At 42.0% G+C, this 19263-nt stretch overlaps 45 non-coding genes across 45 annotated transcripts; all 45 read right to left on the bottom strand.

Moving 5' to 3' along the window:
* Positions 1-586: 586 nt before the first annotated feature.
* Positions 587-658, bottom strand: trnaq-cug (transfer RNA glutamine (anticodon CUG)). The gene has a single exon. It is a non-coding gene; the product is annotated as a tRNA-Gln (tRNA).
* Positions 659-772: 114 nt separating this feature from the next.
* trnaq-uug (transfer RNA glutamine (anticodon UUG)) lies at positions 773-843 on the bottom strand. Its single transcript has one exon. It is a non-coding gene; the product is annotated as a tRNA-Gln (tRNA).
* Positions 844-1448: 605 nt separating this feature from the next.
* On the bottom strand, positions 1449-1521 carry trnaq-uug (transfer RNA glutamine (anticodon UUG)). Its single transcript has one exon. It is a non-coding gene; the product is annotated as a tRNA-Gln (tRNA).
* An 873-nt stretch (positions 1522-2394) lies between these two features.
* Positions 2395-2466, bottom strand: trnaq-uug (transfer RNA glutamine (anticodon UUG)). Its single transcript has one exon. It is a non-coding gene; the product is annotated as a tRNA-Gln (tRNA).
* Positions 2467-3200: 734 nt separating this feature from the next.
* On the bottom strand, positions 3201-3272 carry trnaq-cug (transfer RNA glutamine (anticodon CUG)). The gene has a single exon. It is a non-coding gene; the product is annotated as a tRNA-Gln (tRNA).
* A 115-nt stretch (positions 3273-3387) lies between these two features.
* trnaq-uug (transfer RNA glutamine (anticodon UUG)) lies at positions 3388-3459 on the bottom strand. The gene has a single exon. It is a non-coding gene; the product is annotated as a tRNA-Gln (tRNA).
* A 669-nt stretch (positions 3460-4128) lies between these two features.
* trnaq-cug (transfer RNA glutamine (anticodon CUG)) lies at positions 4129-4200 on the bottom strand. Its single transcript has one exon. It is a non-coding gene; the product is annotated as a tRNA-Gln (tRNA).
* A 115-nt stretch (positions 4201-4315) lies between these two features.
* trnaq-uug (transfer RNA glutamine (anticodon UUG)) lies at positions 4316-4387 on the bottom strand. The gene has a single exon. It is a non-coding gene; the product is annotated as a tRNA-Gln (tRNA).
* A 412-nt stretch (positions 4388-4799) lies between these two features.
* On the bottom strand, positions 4800-4871 carry trnaq-cug (transfer RNA glutamine (anticodon CUG)). Its single transcript has one exon. It is a non-coding gene; the product is annotated as a tRNA-Gln (tRNA).
* Positions 4872-4986: 115 nt separating this feature from the next.
* On the bottom strand, positions 4987-5058 carry trnaq-uug (transfer RNA glutamine (anticodon UUG)). Its single transcript has one exon. It is a non-coding gene; the product is annotated as a tRNA-Gln (tRNA).
* A 413-nt stretch (positions 5059-5471) lies between these two features.
* trnaq-cug (transfer RNA glutamine (anticodon CUG)) lies at positions 5472-5543 on the bottom strand. Its single transcript has one exon. It is a non-coding gene; the product is annotated as a tRNA-Gln (tRNA).
* Positions 5544-5658: 115 nt separating this feature from the next.
* On the bottom strand, positions 5659-5730 carry trnaq-uug (transfer RNA glutamine (anticodon UUG)). Its single transcript has one exon. It is a non-coding gene; the product is annotated as a tRNA-Gln (tRNA).
* Positions 5731-6399: 669 nt separating this feature from the next.
* trnaq-cug (transfer RNA glutamine (anticodon CUG)) lies at positions 6400-6471 on the bottom strand. The gene has a single exon. It is a non-coding gene; the product is annotated as a tRNA-Gln (tRNA).
* A 115-nt stretch (positions 6472-6586) lies between these two features.
* Positions 6587-6658, bottom strand: trnaq-uug (transfer RNA glutamine (anticodon UUG)). The gene has a single exon. It is a non-coding gene; the product is annotated as a tRNA-Gln (tRNA).
* A 413-nt stretch (positions 6659-7071) lies between these two features.
* trnaq-cug (transfer RNA glutamine (anticodon CUG)) lies at positions 7072-7143 on the bottom strand. Its single transcript has one exon. It is a non-coding gene; the product is annotated as a tRNA-Gln (tRNA).
* Positions 7144-7258: 115 nt separating this feature from the next.
* On the bottom strand, positions 7259-7330 carry trnaq-uug (transfer RNA glutamine (anticodon UUG)). Its single transcript has one exon. It is a non-coding gene; the product is annotated as a tRNA-Gln (tRNA).
* Positions 7331-7999: 669 nt separating this feature from the next.
* On the bottom strand, positions 8000-8071 carry trnaq-cug (transfer RNA glutamine (anticodon CUG)). Its single transcript has one exon. It is a non-coding gene; the product is annotated as a tRNA-Gln (tRNA).
* Positions 8072-8186: 115 nt separating this feature from the next.
* On the bottom strand, positions 8187-8258 carry trnaq-uug (transfer RNA glutamine (anticodon UUG)). The gene has a single exon. It is a non-coding gene; the product is annotated as a tRNA-Gln (tRNA).
* A 413-nt stretch (positions 8259-8671) lies between these two features.
* On the bottom strand, positions 8672-8743 carry trnaq-cug (transfer RNA glutamine (anticodon CUG)). Its single transcript has one exon. It is a non-coding gene; the product is annotated as a tRNA-Gln (tRNA).
* A 115-nt stretch (positions 8744-8858) lies between these two features.
* On the bottom strand, positions 8859-8930 carry trnaq-uug (transfer RNA glutamine (anticodon UUG)). The gene has a single exon. It is a non-coding gene; the product is annotated as a tRNA-Gln (tRNA).
* A 669-nt stretch (positions 8931-9599) lies between these two features.
* trnaq-cug (transfer RNA glutamine (anticodon CUG)) lies at positions 9600-9671 on the bottom strand. The gene has a single exon. It is a non-coding gene; the product is annotated as a tRNA-Gln (tRNA).
* A 115-nt stretch (positions 9672-9786) lies between these two features.
* On the bottom strand, positions 9787-9858 carry trnaq-uug (transfer RNA glutamine (anticodon UUG)). Its single transcript has one exon. It is a non-coding gene; the product is annotated as a tRNA-Gln (tRNA).
* A 413-nt stretch (positions 9859-10271) lies between these two features.
* trnaq-cug (transfer RNA glutamine (anticodon CUG)) lies at positions 10272-10343 on the bottom strand. Its single transcript has one exon. It is a non-coding gene; the product is annotated as a tRNA-Gln (tRNA).
* A 115-nt stretch (positions 10344-10458) lies between these two features.
* trnaq-uug (transfer RNA glutamine (anticodon UUG)) lies at positions 10459-10530 on the bottom strand. Its single transcript has one exon. It is a non-coding gene; the product is annotated as a tRNA-Gln (tRNA).
* Positions 10531-11200: 670 nt separating this feature from the next.
* On the bottom strand, positions 11201-11272 carry trnaq-cug (transfer RNA glutamine (anticodon CUG)). Its single transcript has one exon. It is a non-coding gene; the product is annotated as a tRNA-Gln (tRNA).
* A 114-nt stretch (positions 11273-11386) lies between these two features.
* On the bottom strand, positions 11387-11458 carry trnaq-uug (transfer RNA glutamine (anticodon UUG)). The gene has a single exon. It is a non-coding gene; the product is annotated as a tRNA-Gln (tRNA).
* Positions 11459-12127: 669 nt separating this feature from the next.
* Positions 12128-12199, bottom strand: trnaq-cug (transfer RNA glutamine (anticodon CUG)). The gene has a single exon. It is a non-coding gene; the product is annotated as a tRNA-Gln (tRNA).
* Positions 12200-12314: 115 nt separating this feature from the next.
* Positions 12315-12386, bottom strand: trnaq-uug (transfer RNA glutamine (anticodon UUG)). Its single transcript has one exon. It is a non-coding gene; the product is annotated as a tRNA-Gln (tRNA).
* Positions 12387-13055: 669 nt separating this feature from the next.
* On the bottom strand, positions 13056-13127 carry trnaq-cug (transfer RNA glutamine (anticodon CUG)). Its single transcript has one exon. It is a non-coding gene; the product is annotated as a tRNA-Gln (tRNA).
* A 115-nt stretch (positions 13128-13242) lies between these two features.
* Positions 13243-13314, bottom strand: trnaq-uug (transfer RNA glutamine (anticodon UUG)). The gene has a single exon. It is a non-coding gene; the product is annotated as a tRNA-Gln (tRNA).
* Positions 13315-13727: 413 nt separating this feature from the next.
* Positions 13728-13799, bottom strand: trnaq-cug (transfer RNA glutamine (anticodon CUG)). The gene has a single exon. It is a non-coding gene; the product is annotated as a tRNA-Gln (tRNA).
* Positions 13800-14048: 249 nt separating this feature from the next.
* Positions 14049-14120, bottom strand: trnaq-cug (transfer RNA glutamine (anticodon CUG)). Its single transcript has one exon. It is a non-coding gene; the product is annotated as a tRNA-Gln (tRNA).
* A 115-nt stretch (positions 14121-14235) lies between these two features.
* On the bottom strand, positions 14236-14307 carry trnaq-uug (transfer RNA glutamine (anticodon UUG)). The gene has a single exon. It is a non-coding gene; the product is annotated as a tRNA-Gln (tRNA).
* A 476-nt stretch (positions 14308-14783) lies between these two features.
* trnaq-cug (transfer RNA glutamine (anticodon CUG)) lies at positions 14784-14855 on the bottom strand. The gene has a single exon. It is a non-coding gene; the product is annotated as a tRNA-Gln (tRNA).
* Positions 14856-14970: 115 nt separating this feature from the next.
* trnaq-uug (transfer RNA glutamine (anticodon UUG)) lies at positions 14971-15042 on the bottom strand. Its single transcript has one exon. It is a non-coding gene; the product is annotated as a tRNA-Gln (tRNA).
* A 476-nt stretch (positions 15043-15518) lies between these two features.
* On the bottom strand, positions 15519-15590 carry trnaq-cug (transfer RNA glutamine (anticodon CUG)). The gene has a single exon. It is a non-coding gene; the product is annotated as a tRNA-Gln (tRNA).
* Positions 15591-15705: 115 nt separating this feature from the next.
* trnaq-uug (transfer RNA glutamine (anticodon UUG)) lies at positions 15706-15777 on the bottom strand. Its single transcript has one exon. It is a non-coding gene; the product is annotated as a tRNA-Gln (tRNA).
* Positions 15778-16446: 669 nt separating this feature from the next.
* On the bottom strand, positions 16447-16518 carry trnaq-cug (transfer RNA glutamine (anticodon CUG)). Its single transcript has one exon. It is a non-coding gene; the product is annotated as a tRNA-Gln (tRNA).
* Positions 16519-16633: 115 nt separating this feature from the next.
* On the bottom strand, positions 16634-16705 carry trnaq-uug (transfer RNA glutamine (anticodon UUG)). The gene has a single exon. It is a non-coding gene; the product is annotated as a tRNA-Gln (tRNA).
* Positions 16706-17117: 412 nt separating this feature from the next.
* On the bottom strand, positions 17118-17189 carry trnaq-cug (transfer RNA glutamine (anticodon CUG)). The gene has a single exon. It is a non-coding gene; the product is annotated as a tRNA-Gln (tRNA).
* Positions 17190-17304: 115 nt separating this feature from the next.
* On the bottom strand, positions 17305-17376 carry trnaq-uug (transfer RNA glutamine (anticodon UUG)). The gene has a single exon. It is a non-coding gene; the product is annotated as a tRNA-Gln (tRNA).
* Positions 17377-17781: 405 nt separating this feature from the next.
* Positions 17782-17853, bottom strand: trnaq-cug (transfer RNA glutamine (anticodon CUG)). The gene has a single exon. It is a non-coding gene; the product is annotated as a tRNA-Gln (tRNA).
* A 115-nt stretch (positions 17854-17968) lies between these two features.
* Positions 17969-18040, bottom strand: trnaq-uug (transfer RNA glutamine (anticodon UUG)). Its single transcript has one exon. It is a non-coding gene; the product is annotated as a tRNA-Gln (tRNA).
* A 413-nt stretch (positions 18041-18453) lies between these two features.
* trnaq-cug (transfer RNA glutamine (anticodon CUG)) lies at positions 18454-18525 on the bottom strand. Its single transcript has one exon. It is a non-coding gene; the product is annotated as a tRNA-Gln (tRNA).
* Positions 18526-18640: 115 nt separating this feature from the next.
* On the bottom strand, positions 18641-18712 carry trnaq-uug (transfer RNA glutamine (anticodon UUG)). Its single transcript has one exon. It is a non-coding gene; the product is annotated as a tRNA-Gln (tRNA).
* Positions 18713-19263: the final 551 nt, after the last annotated feature.

The raw sequence follows: 19263 nt of genomic DNA, 5'->3' as shown, positions 1-19263 counted from the left end.
AATACTTTCAACTGACAACAATTTTGGACAGCTATATTCTATATTCCACGAGGGGAAATTAATTGACATGGTAGTATCGTCCAAGATTTAACTCGGATTGTAGGATTCAGAGTCCTGAGTGATAACCTTTACAGCATAGAACCCTGTAGTCAATTTTCTGTTTCCTGGCCAGAAACGGTGTCAACTACCAGGCACTCCTAGTATGCGTTTACCGTAGGCTAGCCATTCGTGCGTAACAAGAGTGTTTATCGACTCCCACCCACTTGTTTCTTTCACGCAACTATTTAAAAGTTGACAGGGGAGGAGTGTGTCACTGCAAAATCAAGGTAGGTCCTACCGAGATTTGAACTCGGATCGCAGGTATCAGAGTCCTGAGTGATAACCTTTACAGCATTGAACCCTGTAGTCAATACTCTGTTTTCCTGGCCAGAAACGGTGTCAACTACCAGGCACTCATAGTATGCGTTTACCGTAGGCTAGCCATTCGTGCGTAACAAGAGTGCTTATCGACTCCCACCCACTTGTTTCTTTCACGCAACTATTTTAAAGTTGACAGGGAGGAGTGTGTCACTAGCAAAATCAAGGTAGGTCCTACCAAGATTTGAACTCGGATCGCAGGATTCAGAGTCCTGAGTGCTAACCATTACACCATAGAACCCTATACAGAGTATTTATTGTAGAGTTCCGATTTTCCTGTCATTTGTACACCAAGATAAAACATCAGATTATGAGGTTTTTGGTTGGCCATGTGAATAATTCAGCACCAAATAGGAGGTTCTACCGAGATTGAACTCGGATCAGTGGATTCAAAGTCCAGAGTGCTAACCATTACACCATAGAACCATATTCTAAATCCACATGGAATTGAAAAAAAAAAATTCTGCGTGTAATTAGCAACAGCGGACTGTCGTGTTCCTTCACGTGCTGCAAATACTTTCAACTGACAACATATTTGGACAGCTATATTCTATTTCCACGAGGCAAATTAATTGACATGGTAGTATCGTCCAAGATTTAAACTCGGATTGTAGGATTCAGAGTCCTGAGTGATAACCTTTACACATAGAACCCTGTAGTCAATACTACTCTGTTTCCTGGCCAGAACGGTGTCAACTACCAGGCACTCATAGTACGCGTTTACCGTAGGCTAGCCATTCGTGCGTAACAAGAGTGCTATCGACTCCCACCCACTTGTTTCTTTCACGCAACTATTTTAAATTGACAGGGGAGGAGTGTGTCACTGCAAAATCAAGGTAGGTCCTACCGAGATTTTGAACTCGGATCGCAGGATTCAGAGTCCTGAGTGCAACCATTACCAACAATAGAACCCTATACAGAGTATTTATTGTAGAGTTCCGATTTTCCTGTCATTTGTACACCGGATAAACAATCAGATTATGAGGTTTTGGTTGGCCATGTGAATAATTCACAGCAACCAAAAATAGGAAGGTTTCTACCGAGATTTGAAATCAGTATCACTGGATTCAAAGTCCAGAGTGCTAACCATTACACCATAGAACCATATTCTAAATCCACATGGAAATTGAAAAAAAAAAAATCTGCGTGTAATTAGCAACACGCGGACTGTCGTTCCTTCACGTGCTGCAAATACTTTAAACTGGACAACAATATTGGACAGCTATATTCTATTTCCACGAGGGAAATTTAATTGACATGGTAGTATCGTCCAAGATTTAAACTCGGATTGTAGGATTCAGAGTCCTGAGTGATAACCTTTACAGCATAGAAACCCTGTAAGTCAATTTTCTGTTTCTGGCCAGAAACGGTGTTTCAACTACCAGGCAACTCATAGTATGCCGTTTACCGGTAGGGCTATAGCCAATCGTTGCGTAACAAGAGTGCTTAGTCGACTCCCAACCACTTGTTTCTTTCACGCAACTATTTTAAAGTTGACAGGGGAAGGAGTGTGTCAACTGCAAAAATCAAGGTAGGTCCTACCGAGATTTGAACTCGGATCGCAGGATTCAGAGTCCTGAGTGATAACCTTTACAGCATTGAACCCTGTAAGTCAATACTCTGTTTCCTGGCCAGAAACGGTGTCAACTACCAGGCACTCATAGTATGCGTTTACCGTAGGCTAGCCATTCGTGCGTAACAAGAGTGCTTATCGACTCCCACCCACTTGTTTCTTTCACGCAACTATTTAAAGTTGACAGGGGAGGAGTGTGGTCACTGCAAAATCAAGGTAGGTCCTACCGAGATTTGACTCGGATCGCAGGATTCAGAGTCCTGAGTGCTAACCATTACACCATAGAACCCTATACAGAGTATTTATTGTAGAGTTCCGATTTTCCTGTCATTTGTACACCGGATAAACATCAGATTATGAGGTTTTTGGTTGGCCATGTGAATAATTCAGCACCAAAAATAGGAAGGTTCTACCGAGATTTGAACTCGGATCACTGGATTCAAAGTCCAGAGTGCTAACCATTACACCATAGAACCATATTCTAAATCCACATGGAAATTGAAAAAAAAAAATTCTGCGTGTAATTAGCAACAGCGGACTGTCGTTCCTTCACGTGCTGCAAATACTTTCAACTGACAACAATATTTGGACAGCTATATTCTATTTCCACGAGGCAAATTAATTGACATGGTAGTATCGTCCAAGATTTAAACTCGGATTGTAGGATTCAGAGTCCTGAGTGATAACCTTTACAGCATAGAACCCTGTAGTCAATACTCTGTTTCCTGGCCAGAAACGGTGTCAACTACCACGCACTCATAGTATGCGTTTACCGTAGGCTAGCCATTCGTGCGTAACAAGAGTGTTTATGGACTCCCACCCACTTGTTTCTTTCACGCAACTATTTAAAAGTTGACAGGGGAGGAGTGCTTATCGACTCCCACCCACTTGTTTCTTTCACGCAACTATTTTAAAGTTGACAGGGGAGGAGTGTGTCACTGCAAAATCAAGGTAGGTCCTACCGAGATTTGAACTCGGATCGCAGGATTCAGAGTCCTGAGTGATAACCTTTACAGCATTGAACCCTGTAGTCAATACTCTGTTTCCTGGCCAGAAACGGTGTCAACTACCAGGCACTCATAGTATGCGTTTACCGTAGGCTAGCCATTCGTGCGTAACAAGAGTGCTTATCGACTCCCACCCACTTGTTTCTTTCACGCAACTATTTTAAAGTTGACAGGGGAGGAGTGTGTCACTGCAAAATCAAGTTAGGTCCTACCGAGATTTGAACTCAGATCGCAGGATTCAGAGTCCTGAGTGCTAACCATTACACCATAGAACCCTATACAGAGTATTTATTGTAGAGTTCCGATTTTACTGTCATTTGTACACCGGATAAACATCAGATTATGAGGTTTTTGGTTGGCCATGTGAATAATTCAGCACCAAAAATAGGAAGGTTCTACCGAGATTTGAACTCGGATCACTGGATTCAAAGTCCAGAGTGCTAACCATTACACCATAGAACCATATTCTAAATCCACATGGAAATTGAAAAAAAAAAATCTGCCTGTAATTAGCAACAGCGGACTGTCGTTCCTTCACGTGCTGCAAATACTTTCAACTGACAACAATATTTGGACAGCTATATTCTATTTCCACGAGGCAAATTAATTGACATGGTAGTATCGTCCAAGATTTAAACTCGGATTGTAGGATTCAGAGTCCTGAGTGATAACCTTTACAGCATAGAACCCTGTAGTCAATACTCTTTTTCCTGGCCAGAAACGGTGTCAACTACCAGGCACTCATAGTATGCGTTTACCGTAGGCTAGCCATTCGTGCGTAACAAGAGTGCTTATCGACTCCCACCCACTTGTTTCTTTCACGCAACTATTTTAAAGTTGACAGGGGAGGAGTGTGTCACTGCAAAATCAAGGTAGGTCCTACCGAGATTTGAACTCGGATCGCAGGATTCAGAGTCCTGAGTGATAACCTTTACAGCATTGAACCCTGTAGTCAATACTCTGTTTCCTGGCCAGAAACGGTGTCAACTACCAGGCACTCATAGTATGCGTTTACCGTAGGCTAGCCATTCGTGCGTAACAAGAGTGCTTATCGACTCCCACCCACTTGTTTCTTTCACGCAACTATTTTAAAGTTGACAGGGGAGGAGTGTGTCACTGCAAAATCAAGTTAGGTCCTACCGAGATTTGAACTCAGATCGCAGGATTCAGAGTCCTGAGTGCTAACCATTACACCATAGAACCCTATACAGAGTATTTATTGTAGAGTTCCGATTTTACTGTCATTTGTACACCGGATAAACATCAGATTATGAGGTTTTTGGTTGGCCATGTGAATAATTCAGCACCAAAAATAGGAAGGTTCTACCGAGATTTGAACTCGGATCACTGGATTCAAAGTCCAGAGTGCTAACCATTACACCATAGAACCATATTCTAAATCCACATGGAAATTGAAAAAAAAAAATCTGCCTGTAATTAGCAACAGCGGACTGTCGTTCCTTCACGTGCTGCAAATACTTTCAACTGACAACAATATTTGGACAGCTATATTCTATTTCCACGAGGCAAATTAATTGACATGGTAGTATCGTCCAAGATTTAAACTCGGATTGTAGGATTCAGAGTCCTGAGTGATAACCTTTACAGCATAGAACCCTGTAGTCAATACTCTTTTTCCTGGCCAGAAACGGTGTCAACTACCAGGCACTCATAGTATGCGTTTACCGTAGGCTAGCCATTCGTGCGTAACAAGAGTGCTTATCGACTCCCACCCACTTGTTTCTTTCACGCAACTATTTTAAAGTTGACAGGGGAGGAGTGTGTCACTGCAAAATCAAGGTAGGTCCTACCAAGATTTGAACTAGGATCACAGGATTCAGAGTCCTGAGTGCTAACCATTACACCATAGAACCCTATACAGAGTATTTATTGTAGAGTTCCGATTTTCCTGTCATTTGTACACCGGATAAACATCAGATTATGAGGTTTTTGGTTGGCCATGTGAATAATTCAGCACCAAAAATAGGAAGGTTCTACCGAGATTTGAACTCGGATCACTGGATTCAAAGTCCAGAGTGCTAACCATTACACCATAGAACCATATTTCTAAATCCAAATGGAAATTGAAAAAAAAAAATCTGCCTGTAATTAGCAACAGCGGACTGTCGTTCCTTCACGTGCTGCAAATACTTTCAACTGACAACAATATTTGGACAGCTATATTCTATTTCCACGAGGCAAATTAATTGACATGGTAGTATCGTCCAAGATTTAAACTCGGATTGTAGGATTCAGAGTCCTGAGTGATAACCTTTACAGCATAGAACCCTGTAGTCAATACTCTGTTTCCTGGCCAGAAACGGTGTCAACTACCAGGCACTCATAGTATGCGTTTACCGTAGGCTAGCCATTCGTGCGTAACAAGAGTGCTTATCGACTCCCACCCACTTGTTTCTTTCACGCAACTATTTTAAAGTTGACAGGGGAGGAGTGTGTCACTGCAAAATCAAGGTAGGTCCTACCGAGATTTGAACTCGGATCGCAGGATTCAGAGTCCTGAGTGCTAACCATTACACCATAGAACCCTATACAGAGTATTTATTGTAGAGTTCCGATTTTCCTGTCATTTGTACACCGGATAAACATCAGATTATGAGGTTTTTGGTTGGCCATGTGAATAATTCAGCACCAAAAATAGGAAGGTTCTACCGAGATTTGAACTCGGATCACTGGATTCAAATTCCAGAGTGCTAACCATTACACCATAGAACCATATTCTAAATCCAAATGGAAATTGAAAAAAAAAAATCTGCCTGTAAATAGCAACAGCGGACTGTCGTTCCTTCACGTGCTGCAAATACTTTCAACTGACAACAATATTTGGACAGCTATATTCTATTTCCACGAGGCAAATTAATTGACATGGTAGTATCGTCCAAGATTTAAACTCGGATTGTAGGATTCAGAGTCCTGAGTGATAACCTTTACAGCATAGAACCCTGTAGTCAATTTTCTGTTTCCTGGCCAGAAACGGTGTCAACTACCAGGCACTCATAGTATGCGTTTACCGTAGGCTAGCCATTCGTGCGTAACAAGAGTGTTTATCGACTCCCACCCACTTGTTTCTTTCACGCAACTATTTAAAAGTTGACAGGGGAGGAGTGTGTCACTGCAAAATCAAGGTAGGTCCTACCGAGATTTGAACTCGGATCGCAGGATTCAGAGTCCTGAGTGATAACCTTTACAGCATTGAACCCTGTAGTCAATACTCTGTTTCCTGGCCAGAAACGGTGTCAACTACCAGGCACTCATAGTATGCGTTTACCGTAGGCTAGCCATTCGTGCGTAACAAGAGTGCTTATCGACTCCCACCCACTTGTTTCTTTCACGCAACTATTTTAAAGTTGACAGGGGAGGAGTGTGTCACTGCAAAATCAAGGTAGGTCCTACCAAGATTTGAACTAGGATCACAGGATTCAGAGTCCTGAGTGCTAACCATTACACCATAGAACCCTATACAGAGTATTTATTGTAGAGTTCCGATTTTCCTGTCATTTGTACACCGGATAAACATCAGATTATGAGGTTTTTGGTTGGCCATGTGAATAATTCAGCACCAAAAATAGGAAGGTTCTACCGAGATTTGAACTCGGATCACTGGATTCAAAGTCCAGAGTGCTAACCATTACACCATAGAACCATATTTCTAAATCCAAATGGAAATTGAAAAAAAAAAATCTGCCTGTAATTAGCAACAGCGGACTGTCGTTCCTTCACGTGCTGCAAATACTTTCAACTGACAACAATATTTGGACAGCTATATTCTATTTCCACGAGGCAAATTAATTGACATGGTAGTATCGTCCAAGATTTAAACTCGGATTGTAGGATTCAGAGTCCTGAGTGATAACCTTTACAGCATAGAACCCTGTAGTCAATACTCTGTTTCCTGGCCAGAAACGGTGTCAACTACCAGGCACTCATAGTATGCGTTTACCGTAGGCTAGCCATTCGTGCGTAACAAGAGTGCTTATCGACTCCCACCCACTTGTTTCTTTCACGCAACTATTTTAAAGTTGACAGGGGAGGAGTGTGTCACTGCAAAATCAAGGTAGGTCCTACCGAGATTTGAACTCGGATCGCAGGATTCAGAGTCCTGAGTGCTAACCATTACACCATAGAACCCTATACAGAGTATTTATTGTAGAGTTCCGATTTTCCTGTCATTTGTACACCGGATAAACATCAGATTATGAGGTTTTTGGTTGGCCATGTGAATAATTCAGCACCAAAAATAGGAAGGTTCTACCGAGATTTGAACTCGGATCACTGGATTCAAAGTCCAGAGTGCTAACCATTACACCATAGAACCATATTCTAAATCCAAATGGAAATTGAAAAAAAAAAATCTGCCTGTAAATAGCAACAGCGGACTGTCGTTCCTTCACGTGCTGCAAATACTTTCAACTGACAACAATATTTGGACAGCTATATTCTATTTCCACGAGGCAAATTAATTGACATGGTAGTATCGTCCAAGATTTAAACTCGGATTGTAGGATTCAGAGTCCTGAGTGATAACCTTTACAGCATAGAACCCTGTAGTCAATTTTCTGTTTCCTGGCCAGAAACGGTGTCAACTACCAGGCACTCATAGTATGCGTTTACCGTAGGCTAGCCATTCGTGCGTAACAAGAGTGTTTATCGACTCCCACCCACTTGTTTCTTTCACGCAACTATTTAAAAGTTGACAGGGGAGGAGTGTGTCACTGCAAAATCAAGGTAGGTCCTACCGAGATTTGAACTCGGATCGCAGGATTCAGAGTCCTGAGTGATAACCTTTACAGCATTGAACCCTGTAGTCAATACTCTGTTTCCTGGCCAGAAACGGTGTCAACTACCAGGCACTCATAGTATGCGTTTACCGTAGGCTAGCCATTCGTGCGTAACAAGAGTGCTTATCGACTCCCACCCACTTGTTTCTTTCACGCAACTATTTTAAAGTTGACAGGGGAGGAGTGTGTCACTGCAAAATCAAGGTAGGTCCTACCAAGATTTGAACTAGGATCACAGGATTCAGAGTCCTGAGTGCTAACCATTACACCATAGAACCCTATACAGAGTATTTATTGTAGAGTTCCGATTTTCCTGTCATTTGTACACCGGATAAACATCAGATTATGAGGTTTTTGGTTGGCCATGTGAATAATTCAGCACCAAAAATAGGAAGGTTCTACCGAGATTTGAACTCGGATCACTGGATTCAAAGTCCAGAGTGCTAACCATTACACCATAGAACCATATTTCTAAATCCAAATGGAAATTGAAAAAAAAAAATCTGCCTGTAATTAGCAACAGCGGACTGTCGTTCCTTCACGTGCTGCAAATACTTTCAACTGACAACAATATTTGGACAGCTATATTCTATTTCCACGAGGCAAATTAATTGACATGGTAGTATCGTCCAAGATTTAAACTCGGATTGTAGGATTCAGAGTCCTGAGTGATAACCTTTACAGCATAGAACCCTGTAGTCAATACTCTGTTTCCTGGCCAGAAACGGTGTCAACTACCAGGCACTCATAGTATGCGTTTACCGTAGGCTAGCCATTCGTGCGTAACAAGAGTGCTTATCGACTCCCACCCACTTGTTTCTTTCACGCAACTATTTTAAAGTTGACAGGGGAGGAGTGTGTCACTGCAAAATCAAGGTAGGTCCTACCGAGATTTGAACTCGGATCGCAGGATTCAGAGTCCTGAGTGCTAACCATTACACCATAGAACCCTATACAGAGTATTTATTGTAGAGTTCCGATTTTCCTGTCATTTGTACACCGGATAAACATCAGATTATGAGGTTTTTGGTTGGCCATGTGAATAATTCAGCACCAAAAATAGGAAGGTTCTACCGAGATTTGAACTCGGATCACTGGATTCAAAGTCCAGAGTGCTAACCATTACACCATAGAACCATATTCTAAATCCAAATGGAAATTGAAAAAAAAAAATCTGCCTGTAAATAGCAACAGCGGACTGTCGTTCCTTCACGTGCTGCAAATACTTTCAACTGACAACAATATTTGGACAGCTATATTCTATTTCCACGAGGCAAATTAATTGACATGGTAGTATCATCCAAGATTTAAACTCGGATTGTAGGATTCAGAGTCCTGAGTGATAACCTTTACAGCATAGAACCCTGTAGTCAATTTTCTGTTTCCTGGCCAGAAACGGTGTCAACTACCAGGCACTCATAGTATGCGTTTACCGTAGGCTAGCCATTCGTGCGTAACAAGAGTGTTTATCGACTCCCACCCACTTGTTTCTTTCACGCAACTATTTAAAAGTTGACAGGGGAGGAGTGTGTCACTGCAAAATCAAGGTAGGTCCTACCGAGATTTGAACTCGGATCGCAGGATTCAGAGTCCTGAGTGATAACCTTTACAGCATTGAACCCTGTAGTCAATACTCTGTTTCCTGGCCAGAAACGGTGTCAACTACCAGGCACTCATAGTATGCGTTTACCGTAGGCTAGCCATTCGTGCGTAACAAGAGTGCTTATCGACTCCCACCCACTTGTTTCTTTCACGCAACTATTTTAAAGTTGACAGGGGAGGAGTGTGTCACTGCAAAATCAAGGTAGGTCCTACCGAGATTTGAACTCGGATCGCAGGATTCAGAGTCCTGAGTGCTAACCATTACACCATAGAACCCTATACAGAGTATTTATTGTAGAGTTCCGATTTTCCTGTCATTTGTACACCGGATAAACATCAGATTATGAGGTTTTTGGTTGGCCATGTGAATAATTCAGCACCAAAAATAGGAAGGTTCTACCGAGATTTGAACTCGGATCACTGGATTCAAAGTCCAGAGTGCTAACCATTACACCATAGAACCATATTTCTAAATCCAAATGGAAATTGAAAAAAAAAAATCTGCCTGTAATTAGCAACAGCGGACTGTCGTTCCTTCACGTGCTGCAAATACTTTCAACTGACAACAATATTTGGACAGCTATATTCTATTTCCACGAGGCAAATTAATTGACATGGTAGTATCGTCCAAGATTTAAACTCGGATTGTAGGATTCAGAGTCCTGAGTGATAACCTTTACAGCATAGAACCCTGTAGTCAATACTCTGTTTCCTGGCCAGAAACGGTGTCAACTACCAGGCACTCATAGTATGCGTTTACCGTAGGCTAGCCATTCGTGCGTAACAAGAGTGCTTATCGACTCCCACCCACTTGTTTCTTTCACGCAACTATTTTAAAGTTGACAGGGGAGGAGTGTGTCACTGCAAAATCAAGGTAGGTCCTACCGAGATTTGAACTCGGATCGCAGGATTCAGAGTCCTGAGTGCTAACCATTACACCATAGAACCCTATACAGAGTATTTATTGTAGAGTTCCGATTTTCCTGTCATTTGTACACCGGATAAACATCAGATTATGAGGTTTTTGGTTGGCCATGTGAATAATTCAGCACCAAAAATAGGAAGGTTCTACCGAGATTTGAACTCGGATCACTGGATTCAAAGTCCAGAGTGCTAACCATTACACCATAGAACCATATTCTAAATCCACATGGAAATTGAAAAAAAAAAAATCTGCCTGTAAATAGCAACAGCGGACTGTCGTTCCTTCACGTGCTGCAAATACTTTCAACTGACAACAATATTTGGACAGCTATATTCTATTTCCACGAGGCAAATTAATTGACATGGTAGTATCGTCCAAGATTTAAACTCGGATTGTAGGATTCAGAGTCCTGAGTGATAACCTTTACAGCATAGAACCCTGTAGTCAATTTTCTGTTTCCTGGCCAGAAACGGTGTCAACTACCAGGCACTCATAGTATGCGTTTACCGTAGGCTAGCCATTCGTGCGTAACAAGAGTGTTTATCGACTCCCACCCACTTGTTTCTTTCACGCAACTATTTAAAAGTTGACAGGGGAGGAGTGTGTCACTGCAAAATCAAGGTAGGTCCTACCGAGATTTGAACTCGGATCGCAGGATTCAGAGTCCTGAGTGATAACCTTTACAGCATTGAACCCTGTAGTCAATACTCTGTTTCCTGGCCAGAAACGGTGTCAACTACCAGGCACTCATAGTATGCGTTTACCGTAGGCTAGCCATTCGTGCGTAACAAGAGTGCTTATCGACTCCCACCCACTTGTTTCTTTCACGCAACTATTTTAAAGTTGACAGGGGAGGAGTGTGTCACTGCAAAATCAAGGTAGGTCCTACCGAGATTTGAACTCGGATCGCAGGATTCAGAGTCCTGAGTGCTAACCATTACACCATAGAACCCTATACAGAGTATTTTTGTAGAGTTCCGATTTTCCTGTCATTTGTACACCGGATAAACATCAGATTATGAGGTTTTTGGTTGGCCATGTGAATAATTCAGCACCAAAAATAGGAAGGTTCTACCGAGATTTGAACTCGGATCACTGGATTCAAAGTCCAGAGTGCTAACCATTACACCATAGAACCATATTCTAAATCCAAATGGAAATTGAAAAAAAAAAATCTGCCTGTAAATAGCAACAGCGGACTGTAGTTCCTTCACGTGCTGCAAATACTTTCAACTGACAACAATATTTGGACAGCTATATTCTATTTCCACGAGGCAAATTAATTGACATGGTAGTATCGTCCAAGATTTAAACTTGGATTGTAGGATTCAGAGTCCTGAGTGATAACCTTTACAGCATAGAACCCTGTAGTCAATTTTCTGTTTCCTGGCCAGAAACGGTGTCAACTACCAGGCACTCATAGTATGCGTTTACCGTAGGCTAGCCATTCGTGCGTAACAAGAGTGTTTATCGACTCCCACCCACTTGTTTCTTTCACGCAACTATTTAAAAGTTGACAGGGGAGGAGTGTGTCACTGCAAAATCAAGGTAGGTCCTACCGAGATTTGAACTCGGATCGCAGGATTCAGAGTCCTGAGTGATAACCTTTACAGCATTGAACCCTGTAGTCAATACTCTGTTTCCTGGCCAGAAACGGTGTCAACTACCAGGCACTCATAGTATGCGTTTACCGTAGGCTAGCCATTCGTGCGTAACAAGAGTGCTTATCGACTCCCACCCACTTGTTTCTTTCACGCAACTATTTTAAAGTTGACAGGGGAGGAGTGTGTCACTGCAAAATCAAGGTAGGTCCTACCGAGATTTGAACTCGGATCGCAGGATTCAGAGTCCTGAGTGCTAACCATTACACCATAGAACCCTATACAGAGTATTTATTGTAGAGTTCCGATTTTCCTGTCATTTGTACACCGGATAAACATCAGATTATGAGGTTTTTGGTTGGCCATGTGAATAATTCAGCACCAAAAATAGGAAGGTTCTACCGAGATTTGAACTCGGATCACTGGATTCAAAGTCCAGAGTGCTAACCATTACACCATAGAACCATATTCTAAATCCACATGGAAATTGAAAAAAAAAAATCTGCCTGTAAATAGCAACAGCGGACTGTCGTTCCTTCACGTGCTGCAAATACTTTCAACTGACAACAATATTTGGACAGCTATATTCTATTTCCACGAGGCAAATTAATTGACATGGTAGTATCGTCCAAGATTTAAACTCGGATTGTAGGATTCAGAGTCCTGAGTGATAACCTTTACAGCATAGAACCCTGTAGTCAATTTTCTGTTTCCTGGCCAGAAACGGTGTCAACTACCAGGCACTCATAGTATGCGTTTACCGTAGGCTAGCCATTCGTGCGTAACAAGAGTGTTTATCGACTCCCACCCACTTGTTTCTTTCACGCAACTATTTAAAAGTTGACAGGGGAGGAGTGTGTCACTGCAAAATCAAGGTAGGTCCTACCGAGATTTGAACTCGGATCGCAGGATTCAGAGTCCTGAGTGATAACCTTTACAGCATTGAACCCTGTAGTCAATACTCTGTTTCCTGGCCAGAAACGGTGTCAACTACCAGGCACTCATAGTATGCGTTTACCGTAGGCTAGCCATTCGTGCGTAACAAGAGTGCTTATCGACTCCCACCCACTTGTTTCTTTCACGCAACTATTTTAAAGTTGACAGGGGAGGAGTGTGTCACTGCAAAATCAAGGTAGGTCCTACCGAGATTTGAACTCGGATCGCAGGATTCAGAGTCCTGAGTGCTAACCATTACACCATAGAACCCTATACAGAGTATTTATTGTAGAGTTCCGATTTTCCTGTCATTTGTACACCGGATAAACATCAGATTATGAGGTTTTTGGTTGGCCATGTGAATAATTCAGCACCAAAAATAGGAAGGTTCTACCGAGATTTGAACTCGGATCACTGGATTCAAAGTCCAGAGTGCTAACCATTACACCATAGAACCATATTTCTAAAACCAAATGGAAATTGAAAAAAAAAAATCTGCCTGTAATTAGCAACAGCGGACTGTCGTTCCTTCACGTGCTGCAAATACTTTCAACTGACAACAATATTTGGACAGCTATATTCTATTTCCACGAGGCAAATTAATTGACATGGTAGTATCGTCCAAGATTTAAACTCGGATTGTAGGATTCAGAGTCCTGAGTGATAACCTTTACAGCATAGAACCCTGTAGTCAATACTCTGTTTCCTGGCCAGAAACGGTGTCAACTACCAGGCACTCATAGTATGCGTTTACCGTAGGCTAGCCATTCGTGCGTAACAAGAGTGCTTATCGACTCCCACCCACTTGTTTCTTTCACGCAACTATTTTAAAGTTGACAGGGGAGGAGTGTGTCACTGCAAAATCAAGGTAGGTCCTACCGAGATTTGAACTCGGATCGCAGGATTCAGAGTCCTGAGTGATAACCTTTACAGCATAGAACCCTGTAGTCAATACTCTGTTTCCTGGCCAGAAACGGTGTCAACTACCACGCACTCATAGTATGCGTTTACCGTAGGCTAGCCATTCGTGCGTAACAAGAGTGTTTATGGACTCCCACCCACTTGTTTCTTTCACGCAACTATTTAAAAGTTGACAGGGGAGGAGTGCTTATCGACTCCCACCCACTTGTTTCTTTCACGCAACTATTTTAAAGTTGACAGGGGAGGAGTGTGTCACTGCAAAATCAAGTTAGGTCCTACCGAGATTTGAACTCAGATCGCAGGATTCAGAGTCCTGAGTGCTAACCATTACACCATAGAACCCTATACAGAGTATTTATTGTAGAGTTCCGATTTTCCTGTCATTTGTACACCGGATAAACATCAGATTATGAGGTTTTTGGTTGGCCATGTGAATAATTCAGCACCAAAAATAGGAAGGTTCTACCGAGATTTGAACTCGGATCACTGGATTCAAAGTCCAGAGTGCTAACCATTACACCATAGAACCATATTCTAAATCCACATGGAAATTGAAAAAAAAAAATCTGCCTGTAATTAGCAACAGCGGACTGTCGTTCCTTCACGTGCTGCAAATACTTTCAACTGACAACAATATTTGGACAGCTATATTCTATTTCCACGAGGCAAATTAATAGACATGGTAGTATCATCCAAGATTTAAACTCGGATTGTAGGATTCAGAGTCCTGAGTGATAACCTTTACAGCATAGAACCCTGTAGTCAATACTCTGTTTCCTGGCCAGAAACGGTGTCAACTACCAGGCACTCATAGTATGCGTTTACCGTAGGCTAGCCATTCGTGCGTAACAAGAGTGCTTATCGACTCCCACCCACTTGTTTCTTTCACGCAACTATTTTAAAGTTGACAGGGGAGGAGTGCTTATCGACTCCCACCCACTTGTTTCTTTCACGCAACTATTTTAAAGTTGACAGGGGAGGAGTGTGTCACTGCAAAATCAAGTTAGGTCCTACCGAGATTTGAACTCAGATCGCAGGATTCAGAGTCCTGAGTGCTAACCATTACACCATAGAACCCTATACAGAGTATTTATTGTAGAGTTCCGATTTTCCTGTCATTTGTACACCGGATAAACATCAGATTATGAGGTTTTTGGTTGGCCATGTGAATAATTCAGCACCAAAAATAGGAAGGTTCTACCGAGATTTGAACTCGGATCACTGGATTCAAAGTCCAGAGTGCTAACCATTACACCATAGAACCATATTCTAAATCCACATGGAAATTGAAAAAAAAAAATCTGCCTGTAATTAGCAACAGCGGACTGTCGTTCCTTCACGTGCTGCAAATACTTTCAACTGACAACAATATTTGGACAGCTATATTCTATTTCCACGAGGCAAATTAATAGACATGGTAGTATCATCCAAGATTTAAACTCGGATTGTAGGATTCAGAGTCCTGAGTGATAACCTTTACAGCATAGAACCCTGTAGTCAATACTCTGTTTCCTGGCCAGAAACGGTGTCAACTACCAGGCACTCATAGTATGCGTTTACCGTAGGCTAGCCATTCGTGCGTAACAAGAGTGCTTATCGACTCCCACCCACTTGTTTCTTTCACGCAACTATTTTAAAGTTGACAGGGGAGGAGTGCTTATCGACTCCCACCCACTTGTTTCTTTCACGCAACTATTTTAAAGTTGACAGGGGAGGAGTGTGTCACTGCAAAATCAAGTTAGGTCCTACCGAGATTTGAACTCAGATCGCAGGATTCAGAGTCCTGAGTGCTAACCATTACACCATAGAACCCTATACAGAGTATTTATTGTAGAGTTCCGATTTTCCTGTCATTTGTACACCGGATAAACATCAGATTATGAGGTTTTTGGTTGGCCATGTGAATAATTCAGCACCAAAAATAGGAAGGTTCTACCGAGATTTGAACTCGGATCACTGGATTCAAAGTCCAGAGTGCTAACCATTACACCATAGAACCATATTCTAAATCCACATGGAAATTGAAAAAAAAAAATCTGCCTGTAATTAGCAACAGCGGACTGTCGTTCCTTCACGTGCTGCAAATACTTTCAACTGACAACAATATTTGGACAGCTATATTCTATTTCCACGAGGCAAATTAATAGACATGGTAGTATCATCCAAGATTTAAACTCGGATTGTAGGATTCAGAGTCCTGAGTGATAACCTTTACAGCATAGAACCCTGTAGTCAATACTCTGTTTCCTGGCCAGAAACGGTGTCAACTACCAGGCACTCATAGTATGCGTTTACCGTAGGCTAGCCATTCGTGCGTAACAAGAGTGCTTATCGACTCCCACCCACTTGTTTCTTTCACGCAACTATTTTAAAGTTGACAGGGGAGGAGTGTGTCACTGCAAAATCAAGGTAGGTCCTACCAAGATTTGAACTCAGATCGCAGGATTCAGAGTCCTGAGAGATAACCTTTACAGCATAGAACCCTGTAGTCAATACTCTGTTTCCTGGCCAGAAACGGTGTCAACTACCAGGCACTCATAGTATGCGTTTACCGTAGGCTAGCCATTCGTGCGTAACAAGAGTGCTTATCGACTCCCACCCACTTGTTTCTTTCACGCAACTATTTTAAAGTTGACAGGGGAGGAGTGTGTCACTGCAAAATCAAGGTAGGTCCTACCGAGATTTGAACTCGGATCGCAGGATTCAGAGTCCTGAGTGCTAACCATTACACCATAGAACCCTATACAGAGTATTTATTGTAGAGTTCCGATTTTCCTGTCATTTGTACACCGGATAAACATCAGATTATGAGGTTTTTGGTTGGCCATGTGAATAATTCAGCACCAAAAATAGGAAGGTTCTACCGAGATTTGAACTCGGATCACTGGGTTCAAAGTCCAGAGTGCTAACCATTACACCATAGAACCATATTCTAAATCCACATGGAAATTGAAAAAAAAAAATCTGCCTGTAATTAGCAACAGCGGACTGTCGTTCCTTTAGGTGCTGCAAATACTTTCAACTGACAACAATATTTGGACAGCTATATTCTATTTCCACGAGGCAAATTAATAGACATGGTAGTATCGTCCAAGATTTAAACTCGGATTGTAGGATTCAGAGTCCTGAGTGATAACCTTTACAGCATAGAACCCTGTAGTCAATACTCTGTTTCCTGGCCAGAAACGGTGTCAACTACCAGGCACTCATAGTATGCGTTTACCGTAGGCTAGCCATTCGTGCGTAACAAGAGTGCTTATCGACTCCCACCCACTTGTTTCTTTCACGCAACTATTTTAAAGTTGACAGGGGAGGAGTGTGTCACTGCAAAATCAAGGTAGGTCCTACCGAGATTTGAACTCGGATCGCAGGATTCAGAGTCCTGAGTGCTAACCATTACACCATAGAACCCTATACAGAGTATTTATTGTAGAGTTCCGATTTTCCTGTCATTTGTACACCGGATAAACATCAGATTATGAGGTTTTTGGTTGGCCATGTGAATAATTCAGCACCAAAAATAGGAAGGTTCTACCGAGATTTGAACTCGGATCACTGGGTTCAAAGTCCAGAGTGCTAACCATTACACCATAGAACCATATTCTAAATCCACATGGAAATTGAAAAAAAAAAATCTGCCTGTAATTAGCAACAGCGGACTGTCGTTCCTTCACGTGCTGCAAATACTTTCAACTGACAACAATATTTGGACAGCTATATTCTATTTCCACGAGGCAAATTAATAGACATGGTAGTATCGTCCAAGATTTAAACTCGGATTGTAGGATTCAGAGTCCTGAGTGATAACCTTTACAGCATAGAACCCTGTAGTCAATACTCTGTTTCCTGGCCAGAAACGGTGTCAACTACCAGGCACTCATAGTATGCGTTTACCGTAGGCTAGCCATTCGTGCGTAACAAGAGTGCTTATCGACTCCCACCCACTTGTTTCTTTCACGCAACTATTTTAAAGTTGACAGGGGTGTCACTGCAAAATCAAGGTAGGTCCTACCGAGATTTGAACTCGGATCGCAGGATTCAGAGTCCTGAGTGCTAACCATTACACCATAGAACCCTATACAGAGTATTTATTGTAGAGTTCCGATTTTCCTGTCATTTGTACACCGGATAAACATCAGATTATGAGGTTTTTGGTTGGCCATGTGAATAATTCAGCACCAAAAATAGGAAGGTTCTACCGAGATTTGAACTCGGATCACTGGATTCAAAGTCCAGAGTGCTAACCATTACACCATAGAACCATATTCTAAATCCACATGGAAATTGAAAAAAAATAAATCTGCGTGTAATTAGCAACAGCGGACTGTCGTTCCTTCACGTGCTGCAAATACTTTCAACTGACAACAATATTTGGACAGCTATATTCTATTTCCACGAGGCAAATTAATTGACATGGTAGTATCGTCCAAGATTTAAACTCGGATTGTAGGATTCAGAGTCCTGAGAGATAACCTTTACAGCATAGAACCCTGTAGTCAATACTCTGTTTCCTGGCCAGAAACGGTGTCAACTACCAGGCACTCATAGTATGCGTTTACCGTAGGCTAGCCATTCGTGCGTAACAAGAGTGCTTATCGACTCCCACCCACTTGTTTCTTTCACGCAACTATTTTAAAGTTGACAGGGGAGGAGTGTGTCACTGCAAAATCAAGGTAGGTCCTACCGAGATTTGAACTCAGATCGCAGGATTCAGAGTCCTGAGTGCTAACCATTACACCATAGAACCCTATACAGAGTATTTATTGTAGAGTTCCGATTTTCCTGTCATTTGTACACCGGATAAACATCAGATTATGAGGTTTTTGGTTGGCCATGTGAATAATTCAGCACCAAAAATAGGAAGGTTCTACCGAGATTTGAACTCGGATCACTGGATTCAAAGTCCAGAGTGCTAACCATTACACCATAGAACCATATTCTAAATCCACATGGAAATGAAAAAAAAAACATTCTGCGTGTAATTAGCAACAGCGGACTGTCGTTCCTTCACGTGCTGCAAATACTTTCAACTGACAACAATATTTGGACAGCTATATTCTATTTCCACGAGGCAAATTAATTGACATGGTAGTATCGTCCAAGATTTAAACTCGGATTGTAGGATTCAGAGTCCTGAGTGATAACCTTTACAGCATAGAACCCTGTAGTCAATACTCTGTTTCCTGGCCAGAAACGGTGTCAACTACCAGGCACTCATAGTATGCGTTTACCGTAGGCTAGCCATTCGTGCGTAACAAGAGTGCTTATCGACTCCCACCCACTTGTTTCTTTCACGCAACTATTTTAAAGTTGACAGGGGAGGAGTGTGTCACTGCAAAATCAAGGTAGGTCCTACCAAGATTTGAACTCGGATCGCAGGATTCAGAGTCCTGAGAGATAACCTTTACAGCATAGAACCCTGTAGTCAATACTCTGTTTCCTGGCCAGAAACGGTGTCAACTACCAGGCACTCATAGTATGCGTT

This window comes from Oncorhynchus kisutch, unplaced genomic scaffold (assembly GCF_002021735.2).
Source record: "Oncorhynchus kisutch isolate 150728-3 unplaced genomic scaffold, Okis_V2 scaffold2298, whole genome shotgun sequence".
Lineage (NCBI taxonomy): Eukaryota > Metazoa > Chordata > Actinopteri > Salmoniformes > Salmonidae > Oncorhynchus > Oncorhynchus kisutch.
This window is presented reverse-complemented; position numbering and strand designations above follow the sequence as displayed.